The sequence below is a fragment of the Nicotiana tabacum genome, chromosome 7 (genome assembly GCF_000715075.1).
Source record: "Nicotiana tabacum cultivar K326 chromosome 7, ASM71507v2, whole genome shotgun sequence".
Lineage (NCBI taxonomy): Eukaryota > Viridiplantae > Streptophyta > Magnoliopsida > Solanales > Solanaceae > Nicotiana > Nicotiana tabacum.
Genome location: NC_134086.1, coordinates 71,825,169 through 71,837,101, shown reverse-complemented (window position 1 = coordinate 71,837,101; position 11,933 = coordinate 71,825,169). Strand labels below are relative to the sequence as shown.

Sequence of the window (11,933 nt, the reverse complement as noted above, 5' to 3'; positions counted from 1 at the left end):
TAGATAGTTTCTTCTTCCTTCATAGTAAAATTCTCATATTGAGAATATAGCAGTGTTCCTCTTGATCTTTTTACTTGAGGAGTTCCTTCATGAGCCACTTGTAAAGTGTCCCATATCTCCTTAGCAATGGTAAAACTTTGAATCCTTCTATACTCGTCTGGACCCAGTCCACACAAAAGCCATTTCTTGGCCTTGACATTCTTTTCCCATTTCTTCAAGTCTTCAGTAGTGCAGTCAGTTCTTGTCTTTGGCACGTCCACTCCTTCAACATTCTTCTTTGTAGTTGCCAGGGGACCATCAATGACTATGTCCCAGAGTTCATAGTCTTCTCCTATGATGTGATCTCTCATCCTGTTCTTCCACCAAGAATAGTACTGACCATTAAAGAGTGGAGGCCTAGCAGTGGATTGCCCTTCCCAGTTTCCAGGTGGTGCACTCATTTTGATCTTTTCCTAAGGTGTTAGCCTCTTCAAGGATAACCCGCTCTGATACCAATTGATGTTTTAAGCGTCAATACCACATAAGGGAGGGGGGGTGATTTGTGTGGTACCCAATTTTCACTTAACTGAACTCTAGAAGGACCTGGTTCTTCTATGTGTTCCAACTACTACTGTTTGCGGAATAATAAGTAAAAAAAAATAAAGAACACAAAGATTTTTACGTGGAAAACACCTGGCTCAAAAGGTGAAAAAACCACGACCTACTACTCAGTAAGATTTTCCCAAATTTTCACTAAAATCACTGAGCCAAAACAACATTTACAAAACTCTTTGTAAACCTAAGGATTAACTCTAATCCCGTTGTGGCACACAAGCTCAACTGTTGCGATAACTTCAAGTTAACTATAACTTGAATACTCTAGGTACCTAACACAATTGCTTCTATGAAAGATGAAAGGTACAATGTAAAATCACCTACTACAATTGAACTAGAATAAAAGATAGACACTTGGAACTGGTTCTTCTATCCCATTCAAGTAGCTTCAATATTGCACACTTGAATCACACATAAATTGCTTGCAAAATCGCCTTGCTCTTTTGCTCTCAATTTAAGTTTAACTTCTGCTTATATGCATTGCCTATAAAAGAGAACAACACTGATATTTAATGGGTTAGTAATTAGAGATTGATTGGGATTCAAATGCTACTCTTCTATCGTAGAAGAGTTCAAGATGATCCCAAACTCTAACAATATCTTCTTCCCAAACTGTGTTCTCTTTATGTAAGGAGTCTTTCTCTTCTTATCCAATATGCAACCTTTTCGATCAGATCATGAGATATTACTTCTTGATAAGTTAGATTTATCTCCTTCACGTGCATCTCACATGTACAAGTTGATCGTGATTGTGCTTCACAAGATGGACCTGGTCCATGTCTGAGTTCTTTTGTCAATCATCAGAACTTCACCTGTTCTTGGGCAAACAATAATAATAATCCCAAAATAAAGGTAAATAATACAATTACGGAATAGACATAGCCCGACATCGGAGTGTCACCAGTCATGAGCATCTACTAGCCGATTAAAACAGGAAAAGTCTACATAGTCTATTACAGAACTAAAACAAAAGAAAATAAGATAGGGGAGAAGCACTAGGCTTCGAACGCCAAGCAGCTACCTAGTGAGTCTCCGAATCCGCCTGAGCTGGAAGAAATCAACACTCGCTAGCGGGACCCGATGCGCCTGAATCTGCACACAAGTTGTAGGGAGTAAAGTGAGTACTCCAACTCAGTGAGCAATAATAATAAATGAAGACTGAGCGATAAGAAATCACGTAAAAACACAACAACATGCTATACAGAGACAAAGTAAAACCAGTAAGTGCAGTAAAACAGTGAAATATCTTTAAAACATCTTAGCTCAGTTTAAGCTTCTTTAAAATACAATTTTTAAAGCTAGAAAAGATAAACACGTAAAAACCTCCCCTCGGACACAATACCAACAGAATCAGCCCCTCGGGCAACAACATAGAACAACACCAGCCCCTCGGGCTATATCTCATATCACAGTGGGTACCTGCGCTTACTGGGGGCATACAGACTCTAGGAGGGGCCCCTTACGACCCAAGCGCAATATCAAGCCATCTCTTGGCATAATCAGTAGGCTCCAGCATCATATCAACAAGCCACCTTGTGGCGTACAATCTCAGGCCTTCAGCCTCATAATCATAAATCAGTGTATCCTCACAACATAAGCCCTCGGCCTTACTCAGTCATAATCTCGTTAGCCACTCGAGTAACAGTAAAATATGATGCCCAAATTATCATTTATAATATCATTTAATGTGTTAAAACAGAGTAAACATGGCTGAGTTATGAAAAGCAATAGAATATAGCATGATTGAGTACAAGTATAAAGTCAAAACAATGAGGATATATCAGTAAAAAATCCCCTAAGGGTCCAAATAGTTGGCATGAGGCCCAAATATGGCATCCAGCCCAAAACATGATGATAGCAAATGATTTTCAATCAAATACGCTGTAAAATAGTCATTCGGGATGGACTAAGTCTCAATCCCCAATAGTGCACGACCCCACGCTCGTCATCTAGCGTGTGCGTCACCTCAATATAGCACAACGATGTGAAATCCGGGGTTTCATACCCTTAGGAAAACATTTACAATCATTACTCACCTCTATCTGGTCCAATCTCTAGCCCGCGATGCTGTTGCCTCTCGAATCGACCTTCGGATGCTCCAAATCTAACCAAAATCAGTGCAAAACCATCAAAATATGCTAAGGGAACAAAGCCCATCGAAAGAAATTAAATTACAACACAAATCCCGAAATTGACCGAACCCGACCCCCGGGCCCACGTCTCGGATTCCGATAAAAATTACATTAATAGACTCCTTATCACTCCCCGAGTTCATTCATATCAAAATCACCAAAATCTAACCTCAAATGATCCCTCAATTCCCAAATAATAGGTCTCCAATTACAAGCCCTAGTTCTTCAATATTAGGTTTAAATTCCATGATTAATTAGGTAGAATTCACATTAGAATCGAGTATTAATTCCATAAATCTTACCTCCAAGTGTTCCCCCTTGAATCCCTCTTCTTCAAAAAGCTTTAAAATCGCCCAAAAATGGTGAAAGTTAGCCCCAAAATCGCGGACAATGGCTATTTAAATATTCTGCCCGAGCATTCAAAACCTTCTTCGCGAACACGGTCAAAGCCTCGTGTTCGCGAAGCACAAACTGACATTGACCACATTTTCCTCGTTCGCGAACGCGTATGATCTCTCGCGAACGCGATGCTTCCTGACTCCATCATTCGCAAACGCGGCTCCCCTTCTCGCGAACACGTAGGTCAATGGCCCAGCCCTTCGCGAACGCGGGACCTCCCTTACGAATGCAAAGGCCAAATCTTCAGCCTCACCTGCTAACCCTTCGCGAGTGCGAGGGCCTACTCGCGAACACGAAGGCCAATTGTCTGCAACATACACAACAGTTTTTCTGCAATCTTTCACAACATGAAATGGTCTGTTTAACCACCCGAAACTCACCCGAGGCCCTCGGGACCTCAACCAAACATGCCAACATATCCCATAACATCATTCAAACTTGTTCCAACCTTCGGAACGCTCAAAACAACATCAAAACACCAAATTTGCATAGGATTCAAGCCTAAGAATTCCAAAATCTTCCAAATTCTGCTTTCGATCAAAAAGTCTATCAAACCACGTCCGAATGACCTGAAATTTTGCACACATATCCCAAATGACACAACGGACCTACTTCCATTCCGACCCCTATATCAAAATCTCACCTATCAACCAAAAAATTCCAAAATTTTAATTTTTCCAATTCAAGCCTAAATCTACTTCGGACCTCCAAAACACATTCCAATCAAGCTCCTAAGTTCCAAATCACCTCCCGAAGCTATCCAAACCATCGGAACTCACATCCGAGCCCTTTAACACAAAAGTCAACATCCGATTGACTTTTCCAATTTAAGCTTCCTCAAAAGAGACTAAGTGTCTCAAACCTTACCAAAACCTCTCCGAACCCGAACCAACCAACCCGGTAACACAAAATATAGCTGAACAAGGCAATAAGAAGCAAAAATGGGGGAAATGGAGCGGTAACTTATGAGACGACTTGTCGGGTCGTCGCATCTTATTCCAATACTCTCTATTGTATGATATTATCCAAACTCCCTGGATCCACTAGAACACGTTTAATCTTAAAATCTAACACATTTAAAGAAATTACCAGTGCATCGTTGTGTAGTAGCAACAATCTGTCTGCGTCCTCTTCCGTAAAAGTGATATCTTCTTCCGCGAGCCTTTTACTATGAAGGATTTGACACTTTCGTCTTCTTTGTTGCCGATACATTAATATCATTTTCTCTAAAGATCATATTAATTGTTTTGCATGGGGGTTCTTCTCCTGCTTTTAAAGGTTCCACGTTGTCTATGTTATGACCATAATTCTTCTTAACTTGGTCTCTTAAGAATTCTCTGAGGTGACCATTCTTCAATAGTGTTGCTACTTTTTCTTGAAGGTGTCGACAGTCCCCTATCTGGTGGCCATTTGTTCCATGGTATTCATACCATAAGTTGGGATCCCTCTGTCGGGGATCAGATCTCATTAGTCTCGGGAACTGTGCCTTTTTAATATTTATCATGGCTAACACCAATTCCATTATACTGGCGTTGAGGTTGTATTCTGATAACCTGGGGTAAGAAAGATCCCGTGGCCGTGCATTACTTTATCCTGCGGTGATCTGTTGTTCCGACCGCGATCGGTCCTTCTATCAACGGTGAACTTGTCTGCTGTTAGGAAGCTTCTGCTACAACCTTCAATCCGCTCGTATGGCAAAAATCGGCCCCTCGAAGATCATATGTCTGTGTCGTAATCATCCTTTGTCTTTTCTCTGTTCTTCTCCCATCCTTTGGTCGATAATGGAAAACCAACCTGATAATCTTCGATCCTTATTTTTTATTCGTACCAGTTGTGGATGTCCGTCCCAGTTGTTGTTTGAAACTCAAGCAGACTTTTCTTCAATTTTCAGGAAGCGTTCGAACTTCTCGGATTCAATCCTTTGGTGAATGCTTCAGTTGCCCATTCATCTAAGACAACTGGGAGCAAAATTCTTTCCTTCTTAAATCGGGTAACGAACTCCCTTAATAACACGGACTCTCCTTGCGCAATTTTGAATATATCGGCCTTTCGGGCATACATTTTTCTGGCGCCGGCAGGGCCTTGATGAAAGAATCTACGAGAATTTCAAAGGAATCTGTGGAATGCTCAGATAACAGCGAATACCACGTCAATGCTCCCTTTATGAGAGTTTCTCCAAATTTCTTTAACAACACAGATTCAATTTCGTGAGGAGCTAGATCATTTCCTTTTACCGTCGTTGTCACTATAAGAAAAGTAATTTTTAGCGACAGAAAATCCAGTCATTAAAAGGCCAAATATGGTCGCTATAGGTCATTAACAACTGGGAAAAAACTGGTCGTCAGCTGTCACTAAATGCTCCGTCGTTAAAAGTTAATGACCGTATTGGAGGTCGGTCATTAAAGATTCTTTAGCGACAACATAATTTATGTTCGTTATACCTACTCTTTTGTGACCGAATATTTCCCTCGTTGTTTTGTCATCCGGTCGTTAAAGATCTTTAAAAGCAACCACAAATTTGATTACTATAATTATTTTTAGCGATCGGAGTTCCCCTTCATTAATTTTATGTTACTTTTAACGACAGTATTTTTAATGACCAAATTTGTTTTCACTAATACCTATTTAATAATTCAGTCATTGCTAATATAAAATTTTAATAAATGCAATCAGATAATATTATAATTTTTTCCGTGTTTGCACAATAATATTTATTATTCCATATACTTTCACACACGCATCAGAAAAAATAATAAGTAATCAATATATATTCACATAAAACTAAAATGTTAATTAGAAAGAACTAAAAAGCAACACATTATTAGAATATTTACCGATCTAAACTGTATGACTTTCTCACTATCAACTCTTTAAAAAGAGAAAATGAAATAGTAACACATGTACTAATGATAACATCCCTACACAACCGCTAAGAAAACTATAAAATCTATTATGCATCAACTTGCTTTGCACTTTTTTCAATGACGTCTTCATACTTCAAATATTTGATCTGCTAAAAGAATAAGTTCGTGTCAGTTTAGTAAAAACTTCTCTAGCTACTTTATTTGAAAAAAAATGAATAAATTTAATCAGCATGTTGATTAAACAATTGAAGTAAATAAATCAAGCTTAGCCATTATAAATATAAATCATAAGAGATTTTCTGGAATTCAAATAACCATAATATGGAAAGTCCCAAAGAGCTAAACTACAGTCAAGTCTAAGCACCATCTCCAGTGATGGTGTGCCTTTGTTGACACTGTTTTCTTTTTTCCTAATACCAAAGAGGGGAGGGGCAGACAACAACAATAAAGAGATAAATTTCTAGAAAGAGAATCTTAAAAAGCAAATAAAACATATCAGTACATATAATTACATTGAGAATAAAATACCAAACAAACTAATTCATAAATTTCTGTCATCTTTTTCCTACTATTGTTCTGTCTATTTGTATCATGAATGAAACTATCTAACGCATGTCAATATCAATAAAGAGTCGAAAAAGAAAATGAAAACTACATATGGTAGAGACACTACTATTTATTTTTTTACCTACAAAGTAGTTGCTATTGCTTTTTTATATAGTATTAATAAAATAATATGCTAAAGCATACAAGAAAGTTACACTTTCAAAGAACAAAACAGAGATATCTGCTAAAATCCAGAGCAGAGGTATCTGACTAGTTGACTGCTATTCATAGTATTTTTCTATCCAGTATGTTCAATGTATTGCTGGATACTAATCACATGCAAACTACCAAATTAAGGGTCTAGATTTTTCTTTCCGAGTTGCATTCAGCTTATCCAACAGTGCAGCCTTATAGGAGTTACCGCTTTTCAGCTCCTTAGCAGTTATTCCACCTCCAAATCCAACTACATGACTCTTGCATTGAGGTCCAAAGCATCTTTATACAACCTCAATGTTTGTAAGAGACGACTCAGATTGTACCAGTTCTTGAATTTCAGCCTAAAAAATTATAAGCTTTGAGATAATGCAATGCTTTTAGTCAAAGGAAGGGATAAAATAAAATTTATCAATAAACATACATATTTTTCATTGGTTTCAGGTTCGACAAGCTTATCGTCCTTCTTATGAGTCTCAAAGAAAACAGTTGCCATATCTGGTTGATTACCATCTTTGTCCCCCTTTGCGTTTGAATAAACAAGTCAAACAAATCATTTAAAGAAAGATGGAGTTTCTTAACACAATAACATGATTTACTTACCAGTTCATAAATAATCTCTCTGATAGGCTTGCTATCTGTACAATGAGGCATAATCAACTTAGACCTATTGATTGAGTTTCCTGTACTTCTTTCCTATAATAATAACAACAGATCATAGAAGGTACAGTCGGCCGCTTAAAAAACTAAGATGCTATAAATTGTTATGAAGCCAAACCTTAAACTTTTCAGATAAGAAGTGCTCCTTAACCTACCATTCCCAATCACTCTTGTCGACTCCCTCAGGCACATCATTTAGAACGTCGCGTAATGGCTTAGATTTCACAATCATTTGCAATGATCCCCTCCAATTATTCCATAACCTTCTAATATGTTTGAAGACACGATCTCTTTGACCAATTATCTCAGCACTATCAAATTTGTCCTATAATATTTTAAGAATATCATCAAACATAAAACTTAAAGAGTTTTAACTAAACAAAAAAGAAAAATTTAACCAACAATATTAAATTAAACATTTGAGAGTTACTAGTGACAAATTAATTTATCTCTTAAGATGAAGTGATTATTAAATATGAGAAAGAGCTCGACATCATAATTTGTAAAAAAGAAAACATGCTCGACATCATATATAATTGGATCTTGTATTAACTTTCCCAAACCAACAGGAGAAGGGAGCAGATTCATCAATATAGTTTATAGATGTGTTCTTTACATTTGCAGATTTCCATCTCTAGAAAATACTTTTATTAGGAGGAAACATTTTATTTTGGATGTTAATTATTACTCAAAATGGAACAGATCTACGGATGATATCCTTAATCATTGACTGAACTTTAAACTAACATATTAACCATAGTAGTTTCAACAAGTTTACAAGATTCCACAAATACAAATTAGTACAAAGTCTACAATTTATTTCCAGTTTTCTATAGTTTCCAGTTTTGTGAGATTCTTCATTCATTTACAAGAAAAATAGTGATAGAAATGGAAATAAATTCAAGTGTAAACTTAAGAAGATGCATGAGTTTAATAGCTTGAAAAATACATTATCAGCAAAAGAACATTACGGTGAAGTCTTTCTTCTTATCTTTGATGATGAGACGAAATGCAGTGAAGAGTATAGAAAAGATATTATTGTTGAGAAACTTTTGCTAAAGAGAAATGAATGTTTTTCTCAGTTTATTATACAGAAAAAATAGGATGTTGACAGTTTTTTATGGAAAGCAACAAAAACTATTAGTTTCGACCCATTTAATTTTATTTTCGAACTCTTACAAACTAGAAAAGAAAAGCAGATGCACTGATGTAAACTCACAAGTACTTTTTTACAATCTAAAATCGAAGAAAAGAAAGAAGGGCAAGATAAACAAATAAAGAGCTAATTTTCTTTAAACTTTATTTATTATTATGTAAGATTATAAGGTTCAAAATTGATTTTCTTTTCATTTGTGAAAGAAGAAAAGAAAAAGGAAAAACAACAAAGTAATACTTTAAATTCTTACAGTAACAGCTTCCCACATGTGGTGCAACTTATATTCTTCGATATCCGCCCAGGAGTGTACGCGCAATGAATACATATTTCGATCACGAACTAATATACCAAAGTGTCTCACAAATGTGGCTGAATGCTTCCCAACAACTCGATTGTGGTAGAAAGTGACGCTCAACTTTTCTCCAACTTTGAGTCCTAGAACATTTTTACATCTGTTCTTTCCTCACTTTTTTGCCTTTTAGATTCACATGGACCTGCTACTTTCAAATTTAAGTTAATCACAAAAGAAAAGACCAATCCAATAACAGCAAAAAATATTATAAACCGAGACAAAAAAATACTTATTTTGCTTCTTTGAGTGTCTTGCATCACTTCAACTTCTTGAGGAAGGGAAACATCATCTTCTAGTGGATCAAAACCAGGAGGTGCAAGATTTGTATTCTGAGCTAGCTCATTCAGATAAAAAGCTGTTGCATTACGATTTTTGCTATTTCCAATTGGGAGTCTCTGTTCAGCATTCACCCTTACCTAACCCAATGATCTAAAGCTTTGCCTTTGTCCCCTTGCTAAGGCATAGTGCAACGTATGAATGCTTAATAGTTTTTGAAGTTGATTGCATTTCATATTTCCGAGATTTTGATGGATTCATGTCAACCTAATAGAACAAAAGAAAGAAGAGTATTATTAAGCTACCGCAACAAGAAAAAAATTTCAGCAAGTTGTCAATAAGAAAAGAGATGCCAACTAGCACATTGACTATTTTTGAGACATGAGAGCACATTCCGACCTAAATGGATTAACTAAAAATAATATCTGAAAGATACAATATCAAATAAGTTTTATATTTCGACGAACTTTGAACTTGGAAGATGCTTCTTCAGATGAATCATCTTTATGTGAATGGTTTGAAAATAAGCTAGAAGGCTGGCAGGCAATAAACATAGTTGGAGAAAATTAGTAGAAACAAAAAACACATAGAAACTTAGAGATACAGATAGTTAGTAAGACAATTTTATCATAAGTGCATATATATTCGGTTAATAAACAACAACTCAATGGGTTTTAAAGACCTTTCCCTTTCATGCTATTGAACTTGCTAATCAAATGAGTCCAGTATGAACATCATAAAGAATTTAACAAATTAAAAGCATACATGATAAAGTTTCAAACCTTAATGAGTTCTTTTTCTTTTCATTTGTGTAGAATTATCTAACTCCTCATAATCACCATCCTCTTTCTGCATAATGTCAAAACAATCACGAGGTTGAAACTTTCGTACGACATGCCACCCTTTATTAGAAAGATCATCCGCATAAAATACTTGTCATGCTATGACGACCAGGCCGGTCGTCTTAAGAATTAATGCCTCGATCCCCTATTAACTGCTTTCCCCGTATTTATTCCTGCTATTTTGATTTGCCGGGATGTTTTGGTTTGAGTTTCGGAGAGTTTTGGGACACTTAGTCCCTACATGAGAGCTTAAGTATTGAAAATTTGACCGTAGTCGGAACAGTATGAAGACGGCCTCGGAATGGAATTCTGATGGTTCCGTTAGCTTCGTTGGGTGATTTCGGATTTAGGAGCATGTTCGGATAGTGTTTTGGAGGTCCGTAGCTAATTTAGGCTTGAAATGCCGAAAGTCGAATTTTGAAGTTTCCGGTTCGATAGTGAGATTTTGATCCGAGGATTGGAATGGAATTTCAGAAGTTGGAGTAGCTCCGTAGTGTTGAATATGACGTGTGTGCAAAATTTCATGTCATTCAGACGAGGTTTGATAGACTTTTTGATCGAAAGCGTATTTTTAGAGTTTTGGAGTTCTTAGGCTTGAATCCGTGGTTGATTCGTCATTTCAATATTGTTTTAGGTGTTTTAAGGAGTGGTATAAGTTTGGACAGTGTTATTAGACTTGTTTGTGCGTTTGGTTGAGGTCTCGGGGGCCTTGGGATGATTTCGGATGGTTGTCGGAAGAATTGGAAGTGGTTTGAAGCAGCTGATATCTGTCATAACCGCACCGGCGGTTGGGTCCCGCTGGTGCGGAGTTGCAGAAGCGGTGGAGCAATTGCAGAAGCGGAATTGGGGAGGATCAGCAGGGTCCACAGATGAAGGAGACTTACCGCAGAAGCGGTACCGCATCTGCGAATGGGTAATCGCAGGTACGGAAGCTGGTCTTTAAGTGAAAGGTCGCAGATGCGACCATGTCCTCGTAGAAGCGGGACCGCAGATGCGGTCCTAGGGCCATAGAAGTGGATTAACTGGGCAGAAACATATAAATACTTGCCTTCGCAAAATTTAGCTATTTTTCACCACTTTTCAAATGGGAAGAAGCTTGGGGAGCATTTTTCAAGAGGGATTTTCAGAGGAGTTCATTGGGGGTAAGGTCTTTGGTCCTAAACTCGATATTGGAGTGATTTTTATCATTATAAGCATGAAAAATTAAGGAAAATCAGTAGTAATTTGGGGGTTAGAGCTTGACTAATTAGCGACATTTGAGTGATGATTTGAGGGACCATTTGAAGTCCGATTTTGGTACTTTTATTATGACTGAACTCGTGAGAGTGTGAGGATCCTGGAAATATAAAATTTTACCCAATTCCAAGACATGGGCTCGAGGGGTGTTTTGGTCACTTTACCTAATTTCACGTATTAGCTTAGAATTTCTTTGTAGAATCAATTACTTGAAGTGTTATTTACATTATGCAATTGAATTAGATAGATTTGGGACATTTAGAGTCAGATACTCGTGGCAAGAGCGTGGTTTCAGATTGATTTGAGCTGGTTCGAGGTTAGTGGCTTGCCTAACCTTGTGCGGGGGACCTTCCCCTTAGGATTTGGTATTACTATTAATTGAAATGCCTTGTACGTGAGGTGACGAGTGCATACTTGTGCTAATTGTTAAAAATCCAGTTTTCATTAAGTAATTACTAGTATGTTTCTTTTCCTATTTATATTACCTACATTTAAAGCCTGTTGTTAGCTTAGAAAAGCATGTCTAAGTGTTTTAATTGCATTATTTGCTCAAACTGCTTTACCTGAATTCCGTGCAACATGCTAGGATAGAATTACTTGTTTTCCTTGATATGAAATTGATATTTCTGAATGTTTTCCTGATGCTGCTACGTAATTACATTT

The 11,933-nt window shown here is 37.1% G+C and overlaps 1 long non-coding RNA gene across 1 annotated transcript; it reads right to left on the bottom strand.

Annotated features, from left to right (window-relative positions):
- Window positions 1–6,817: 6,817 nt before the first annotated feature.
- On the bottom strand, window positions 6,818–9,519 carry LOC107823372 (uncharacterized). The gene is made up of 5 exons (XR_012711348.1): window positions 9,146–9,519; window positions 8,815–9,058; window positions 7,352–7,733; window positions 7,173–7,271; window positions 6,818–7,092 (listed from the first exon to the last, which is right to left on the bottom strand). It is a non-coding gene; the product is annotated as an uncharacterized LOC107823372 (long non-coding RNA).
- Between the last annotated feature and the right edge of the window lie 2,414 nt (window positions 9,520–11,933).